This window comes from Lathyrus oleraceus, chromosome 4 (genome assembly GCF_024323335.1).
Source record: "Lathyrus oleraceus cultivar Zhongwan6 chromosome 4, CAAS_Psat_ZW6_1.0, whole genome shotgun sequence".
In the NCBI taxonomy this organism is placed as follows: domain Eukaryota; kingdom Viridiplantae; phylum Streptophyta; class Magnoliopsida; order Fabales; family Fabaceae; genus Lathyrus; species Lathyrus oleraceus.
Window position 1 is genome coordinate 152,919,667 of NC_066582.1, and position 8,541 is coordinate 152,928,207.

At 37.9% G+C, this 8,541-nt stretch overlaps 1 long non-coding RNA gene across 1 annotated transcript; it reads left to right on the forward strand.

The window, feature by feature from the left end:
• The first annotated feature begins 561 nt into the window (after window positions 1-561).
• Window positions 562-2,299, forward strand: LOC127074248 (uncharacterized). Its single transcript, XR_007785957.1, has 2 exons — window positions 562-1,126; window positions 1,875-2,299. It is a non-coding gene; the product is annotated as an uncharacterized LOC127074248 (long non-coding RNA).
• Window positions 2,300-8,541: the final 6,242 nt, after the last annotated feature.

Consider the following 8,541-nt stretch of genomic DNA (forward strand, 5'->3'; position numbering starts at 1 on the left):
CATGCAAAATCAGCGGGTAAAAAGTCTCAAAATTAAAATTACAGACGCCAGTATTATTAACCTACGGTTCACGTAGTTTAACCTGGTATACTCGTTATATTTTTCAGCGACTGTTTCGATTACATTTTGACCCGCCTGATCTTTTTAACCGGTGCGAATTTATTTCAGAATTTGAAGAAACGCTGTATTTTTTCAATAAATATATTTTGCGCTGATCATTTTAGTGCATCCGATTTAATTTTTTGAACAATTTTTTGCCCGATATTTTTAGTTGCATTCAGTCATTTTTATTTTCAAAATAATCAATAAAACTAAATAAAAATAAATAAGAAATTATTTTGAGATTATCTTATTTGATTTTGAATCTATTCCTAAACTCTTTTTATTATTATTTATTTTTTTACTTAAACATACTAATAGAAATAATAATAAAATTGATTGGTCTAAAGAATTATTGACAGCTGGTACCAACGGATCTATCCCTCAACGGTTACATAGAAAATAATAAAAAAAAAAGAATTTATCTCTCTCTCACCAGCAACCCTCATTTAATACACTTATCTCTCACACAGATTCACAGGTCCTCTCTTCTTTCCCACCCTCTCACTCTCCAAAAAAAAAAAGAGAAAGTATAAAAAAAAAAGAGAAAAAGGAAAAGTTGTACAGCTTTCTTCCTTACCGCGACACCCCACCGTCGCCTCCACCATCCACCGTGCACCTTTCTTCTTCCCTTAACCATCACAGCCATAAACTCACTGTCACTCCCTCACACTAACACCTCATTTTCGCTTCCGCCGAAACAACCTAGAATAACCGCCGTGAATCGCCACCACTACCACTACGTCGCCGCATCATCTCTCAACCACCGTCAATTTTGAACCATCCGCCATCTTCCTCATATATTCCGGCGATAAATTCCAGACCTCACCGCCGTGTCAATAACCGAACTCCTTCACACTCAGGTGAATCCACCTCTGTTCACCGACATCGCCGCCGCCACGGTTTGCTCTTCTAAATTCACCACAACCAACCGCGACGCAGATCCTCTCTTCCCCAACAGGCGAAACCAAGCAACAAACCTTCCAACTCCGCAGTGACAACAAACGACAGCAGTGACACCGCTTCGGTAAAAATATCAATTTCGTATGCTTGTGGTGTTGTGATTTTGATATTAACTCTGTTATTACATTAAATTTTTATTGATTTCTGTTGTGTCTGTTGTGTCACAAACTGTTGCAAGTATTATGGAGTGTGGATGTTCTGAGATTGATTCCATTAGGTAGTGTTTTTTGAATATGACTATGGCCTCATTGTTTTCTACTGGTTTCCTATTGTGTTCTGTTTGTAAATTGTCTTACCAAGGTGTTGTTGTACCAACTTTAGAAGGCTTTTGTTATTATGATAATTTTAATTGCTACTTGCATTTGTCATGTCCAATTGGTTTTCTGTTTGGAGAAGTGGCTCTTATGGGCAAGGCTTTTGTTTATTGTTATATCCAATATTTTTTAGTGTTATTCTCTTTACGTTCCGCTAATCGCATCATGTTGATTTCATAGACATATTAAACTTCGTATTGAGTTGTATTGAAGCAGTTTGGTATTGATTGCAATGAATTTGTTACATGTTTAATGCTATCATTTTCTTGCTGCGGGATTAAAGTGGTTTCGCGTTACGGTAGCAGTTTGTGTTGCGTTTTCCTTGATATTACGCTGTTGGTTATAGCCACTGTTTTGATTTAGATTTGGTTGCATTAATCTATGTTGATTGTTGGTATTAGAATGTCGTAATGTTCTTTTTCGGGTATTTTTGATGTGATCGTGTTGTTGTTGTTGTATGCTTAAGTTGTCGCGTTTAAAATTGAATATCATTCGCAGCTTCGATGCATAAATCTCAATGCCGAATTTCTTCGACCGACCATTCACGACAACAACCTTCGACATCATGGTAACAACATGATTTATTTTTTGTATTATACTACTTTGTGTATGTCTTTTTATTCGATTCCGCGGCGGTGTTTGTATGTCTTGTTGTTGTAGATTCGATCCCATGAAATGTTTTGTTAATGGAGGATATATACTTTTGTTTATGAATTTGATTGGTGAAGGATGACGAAGCTCTCTTTTATTTCCGGATTTTTCCTCTCGGATCTGTTAGAGATTTGCCTTTTGATAGTGTGAGTTTTAAATTTTTCTGCATAATGGATACTGATATGATAGTGTGAGTTTTTATGTTTAAATTTTCTGCATAATGGATACTGATATGACAGTGAATTTTGTGTACTGCTGTAAATTTGTGTAAATTTGTGTTTATATTACTTTTATCATAATACAGATAGTGTGGATGTGTATGATGATGCATACTGTAGCATTAATAGCATTGTAGCATTAATAGTATGGTGATGGAAAATACATGATTAAATTGTCTCATTTTTTTTTCTTTCTTAAATACTATTTTCATTTCACTAAGCAATTTTGCTTTGTAAATAATAATTAACAGTTAGAAATCATTAAGTTTTTTCTAAGATAAGTTTTTATCATCCATTTATTTGTTGGGTGATTTTCTATAGGTTTAAAGTAATAGGTTAATTTAATCTAATAAATTCTGTTTTGTTTCTTATTGACTTAGATTTCGGCCTATCAATAATTATCTTGTATCTCTTTTTGTGATGTCTTTGAACTTAAGGGTTTTATGTCAAAAGAACATTTTAGTTATTTTTTGAAATCAAAACTGTTCTTAAATAAATCGAATTTTAATCCATCGATTCAACATTTATATATACTGTTGCAATGATTGGATTTTCTTTTGATATATCAATACGGTTTCACCGCGCTTTGGTCCATTACGTACGACACGTCAATACCATTGTCGCTATGTACAAACTAACTTTGGGCACATTGTTTGTTAATTCGTTTCAATTATTTTTAAACCAATTTTGTTCTAAATATATATATTAGTTAATTAAAATTCATTTAAATTAGTTATTTTTAATAATTAATTTTAATTATCTTGAATATTTGATTTAATCAAATAATTTTGATGATTAATTTTGATTATATTAATTAACTGATTTAATCAAATTTTAATCAATTAACTTTGGTAATTAAAAAATTGATCGGTTTCTATCATTTTCCAATACAAATTCAATTTCCTTCCATTTCCTCATTAATTCAAAACCATGATAAAATCATTCAAAATCGCACAACTCTTGATTCAATATCGAGACCATTTCCACACCGTTGTAAGTCGATCGCTTGTAAAAGCATCGCCATCAACCTCACATGGCTTACTCTTGGGCCTTCTTACAATGAGACCTATCCGGTTTTAATTAATCGATTAAATGATTGATTCACTAAAATCCAATTTATTCACAAAACATGAATTTAAAACCTCGATCCAATGTCGAGTATTTTCATTCAAATTAAAAATCACAATCAAACACCATTTCATTTGGAAATGAAAAGGGGGATGGCTTTGAGTTTTCAATTCCTCTCCTCGATTATTTGAATACGAGTTCTCTTACTCGGTTAGTCAAATAGTCGTCATTTCTATCCACCTAAGCACAATCAAATCGAGTTCATACTCATATTAATGAAACGAAAAGGGAGATGACTTTGAGTTTTCAATTTTTCTCCTCGATTATTTGAATACAAGTTCTCTTCCTTGGTTAGTCAAATAATTGTCGTTCCTCTACAAACTTCCAAACCCTGATTAAATCAAAACACTTTCATAATAATGAAATTAAAAAGGAGATGACTTTGAGTCTTCAACTTCTCTCCTCAATTGTTCGAATACGAGTTCTCTTACTCAGTCAGTCGAACAATTGTCATTTTTCCGCAAACATACAACTTAATCAAATCATTTTCATAACAAATTGTACGAAAAGGGAGATGGTCTTGAGTTTTCAATTCCTCTTCTCAAATGCTTGAATATGAGTTATTTTACTCAGTCATTCAAGCACTTGTCGTTCATTCTAAAAATACATCGACCATACATAAACTTATTTTTATAATCACTTAGATGAAAGAGAAAGTGGTCTAGAGTTTTCTATTCCTTTTCCCGATTATTAGGATACGGGTTGTCTTACTCGATTATCTGAGTATTCGTCATCCATTTAAAACACCTTAATTATTATCAAATCCTTTCTATAATTAAGGATGAAAAAAAAGCGGTTTAGAGTCTTCTATTCCCCTTCTCGATTATTAGGATACGCGTTGTCTTACTCGACTATCCGAGTAATCCTCGTCCAACCAAAAATATCTTAACCTATCAAGTTTATCCTTTCTCGCCCTCGTGCGATCGAAACCAGTCAAACAAAACATCTGACATATTAATCCAACTTGTCACCCCCATGTGACTGAAACTCTTTTCAGAAAGAACACTGTTAATCCTTTCTAATGCGCACAACAAACTAAATGCTTAAGCCTCCGCCGAGAGTAGACAAGCCAACGTTTAGCCTTTAGGATGCGATCTAAACAGTCGTTCATTAAAAGACACCAACCAACCGTAGTTCCCCGAACTACGAATGCTCTGATTTCCTTATTGCACCATAAGGATACGTAGGCAGGAGATTGTTGTATCTTCGCGAGCACACTAATAAAAAACCTCCCCTTTCCCTTTCTGAGGTTCTCATCCATTTCTATTTTTCAATATCTTATAACCCAAAGATAACAAACAAACATAAATTAACACACAAAACGTACATTAGAACTAAAAGGTTCCCGTTGAGTACAACGGACGTAAGGGGTGCTAATACCTTCCCCTTACGTAATCCACTCCCGAACCCGAATATGGTTGCGACGACCATTATTCTATTATTCATAAGGTTTTATCGATATTTTCCTATCCCTTCATTGGGATAAATAAAGTTCGGTGGCGACTCTGTTCGAACAACATTTTTCCGCGACCATCGCGAGGAATCGTATTTTTTGAGATGCGACAGAGTGATGCCCTTCGGTTTGAAGAACGCCGGAGCCACGTATCAACGAGCTATGACCACCTTGTTTCATGATATGATGCACAAGGAGATAGAGGTCTATGTTGATGATATGATTGCTAAGTCCCGAACGGAAGTTGAGCATGTTGAGCATTTGTTGAAGCTTTTTCAGCGTCTGAGGAAGTTTAGACTTCGCCTGAATCCGAACAAATGTACATTTGGAGTCCGTTCCGGTAAGTTATTGGGTTTCGTTGTCAGCGAAAGGGGTATTGAGGTTGATCCTGCAAAGGTCAAAGCAATACAAGAGATGCCTGCACCCAAAACTGAGAAGCAAGTCCGAGGTTTTCTTGACCGCTTGAATTACATTTCCAGATTTATATCCCACATGACTGCCACATGTGCGCCGATATTCAAGCTCCTCCAGAAAGATCAGTCTCATGATTGGACCGAGGATTGCCAGAGAGCCTTCGACAGTATCAAAGAATACCTGTCCGAACCTCCGATCTTGTCTCCGCCTGTAGAAGGAAGACCTCTGATTATGTATTTGACTGTGCTTGAAGACTCGATGGGTTGTGTCCTCGGTCAACAAGATGAATCAGGGAGGAAGGAATCTGCTATATACTACCTCAGTAAGAAGTTTACTGATTGTGAGTCTCGGTACTCTATGCTTGAGAAGACGTGTTGTGCTTTGGCTTGGGCTGCTAAGCGTTTACGCCAGTACATGATAAATCATACAACTTGGTTGATATCCAGAATGGATCCAATCAAGTATATTTTCGAGAAGCCTGCTTTAACTGGGAGGATTGCCCGTTGGCAGATGTTGTTATCTGAGTATGATATTGAGTATCGAGCTCAGAAAGCTATCAAAGGTAGTATCTTGGCTGACCATTTAGCGCACCAGCCGATTGAAGATCATCAGTCTGTTCAGTACGACTTCCCTGACGAGGAGATTCTGTATTTGAAAATGAAAGATTGTGATGAGCCTACACTTGATGAAGGTCCGGAACCTGGTTCCAGATGGACGATGGTGTTCGATGGCGCTGTAAATCAATACGGAAATGGAATTGGGGCAGTAATCATTACTCCTCATGGCATGCATATTCCGCTTACAACAAGGCTAACTTTCAAATGCACGAATAATATGGCTGAGTATGAGGCCTGTATTATGGGACTTGAAGAATGTATTGATTTGAGAATCAAACATCTTGATGTATATGGTGATTCGGCCCTGGTTGTCAATCAGATCAAGGGTGAATGGGAGACGAATCAGCCTAGTCTCATTCCATACAGAGATTATGCAAGAAGGATTTCAACGTTCTTTACCGAAGTTGACTTTCATCATATTCCTCGAGAGGATAATCGGATGGAAGATGCTCTTGCTACGCTTGCTTCCATGATTGTGGTCAAATATTGGAATGAAGTTCCTAACATTGCCGTGATGCGTTTGGATAGACCAGCTCACGTGTTTGCAGTCGAAGAAGTGAATGATGACAAGCCTTGGTATTTTGATATCAAGAATTTCCTCCAGAACCAGGTCTACCCGCCTGGGGCATCTGTGAAAGATAGGAAAACTTTGAGAAGGTTGTCAGGCAGTTTCTACCTCAGTGGTGAAGTGCTGTATAAGAGAAATTTTGACATGGTTTTGCTCAGATGCGTGGATAGACATGAAGCAAACCTGTTGATGACTGAGGTCCATGAGGGTTCATTTGGTACTCATTCCAATGGACATGCCATGGCTAGAAAGATGTTGAGAGCAGGCTACTATTGGCTGACAATGGAGTCTGACTGCTCCAAATATGTGAAGAAATGCCACAAGTGTCAGATTTATGCGGATAAGATTCATATTCCTCCGACACTTCTGAATGTGATTTCATCACCATGGCCTTTCTCTATGTGGGGAATCGACATGATCGGCATGATTGAACCGAAAGCGTCCAACGGACACAGGTTTATTCTCGTAGCAATTGAATACTTCACCAAATGGGTTGAGGCCGCTTCGTATGCGAACGTGACCAGACAGGTGGTTGTGAAGTTTATCAAGAACCAGCTGATATGCCGTTATGGTGTGCCAGATAAGATCATTACTGATAATGGATCTAATCTGAATAATAAGATGATGGATGAGTTGTGCGCTGAATTCAAGATTGCACACCATAATTCCTCTCCCTACAGACCCAAGATGAATGGGGCCGTTGAAGCTGCTAATAAGAATATCAAGAAGATTATCCAGAAGATGACAGTTACGTACAAAGATTGGCATGAGATGCTGCCATTTGCTTTGCATGGATATCGTACATCTGTACGCACTTCAACAGGGGCAACCCCTTTCTCTCTTGTTTACGGCATGGAGGTTGTGCTCCCAGTAGAGGTGGAGATCCCATCAATGAGAGTCTTGATGGAAGTCAAGTTGACTGATGCTGAATGGATTCAGAGTCGTTATGACCATCTGAATTTGATTGAAGAGAAGCGATTGACTGCCATGTGCCATGGTCAGTTATATCAGCAGAGAATGAAGAAAGCATTCGATAAGAAGGTCAAGCCTCGTGTGTTCCGAGAAGGTGACCTCGTGCTCAAGAAAGTTTTGTCTTTCGTGCCCGATTCCAGGGGCAAGTGGACTCCGAACTACGAGGGTCCATATGTTGTTAAGAGAGCCTTTTCAGGCGGTGCTTTGATGCTTACAACAATGGATGGGGAGGATTTCACTCGTCCTGTGAATTCAGATGCAGTCAAGAAATACTTTGCCTAAAAAAAAAGGTATATGCAAATGAAAAGCAGAATGGCTCGCTAAGTTGAAAACCCGAAAGAGCGGCTTAGGCAAAAATGAGCGTCTCGGTGGAGAACCCGCAAGGGTAATCCAGGCAAAAATTAGAGACTTGAAAAAAAAAGAGTATATTTGCATCCCGCTAGATTGAGTACCTCACCCTGGGGCAATCTAGGCAAAAATTAGGGATTCGGCAAGTAACTGCATCCTGACAAGACTTTCTGGTCACCAGCCGTCTTTTCGTCAGGGATTCTTGATTCGTTGTCGACTGAAGCTTCGCATACATCGAGATTCAAGTTGGTAGAGAAAGGATCATTATGTTCAATGTAGCCCTCTTCCAATATATGTCACTGATTTCAAATTTGTACAGATCTATGGAGTCTTGCCATTTGCAGGCTACCATTCCATCGAATAAATTTGAGCTTTTATCCAATTATTGGCACTCTTATTTGTTTCTGTTCAACAAATGTTTTGCATGTTTTAATTGATAAAACATCATTGTTTTAAACACAGAATTTTTCAAATTATTGTTTTAAATAAAGTGAATATTCATAATGATAAAAGGATACTCAGGAATACCTCAGTGCTCTCCCGAGGGTGGTATGATTCCCAACAGGTAAGACAGTTGTTCATATTCCTGGCATTTGATTGTATCCTCTTTCTCCCGCTTTGCTGTTGGGGTTGTTCCATAAGCAGAGTTGTTGTCGGGGTTGTTCCCCAAGCAGAGGTGGTTGTTGAAGACTCAGTTTCTTCTCCAGTAGTAATCTCCCCAGCATGGGTGTTCTCCTTGTGGTAGGTTCAGTGGTTGGTGGATTGATATCCCGGTACTTTACCGCTTTCCCCGGCA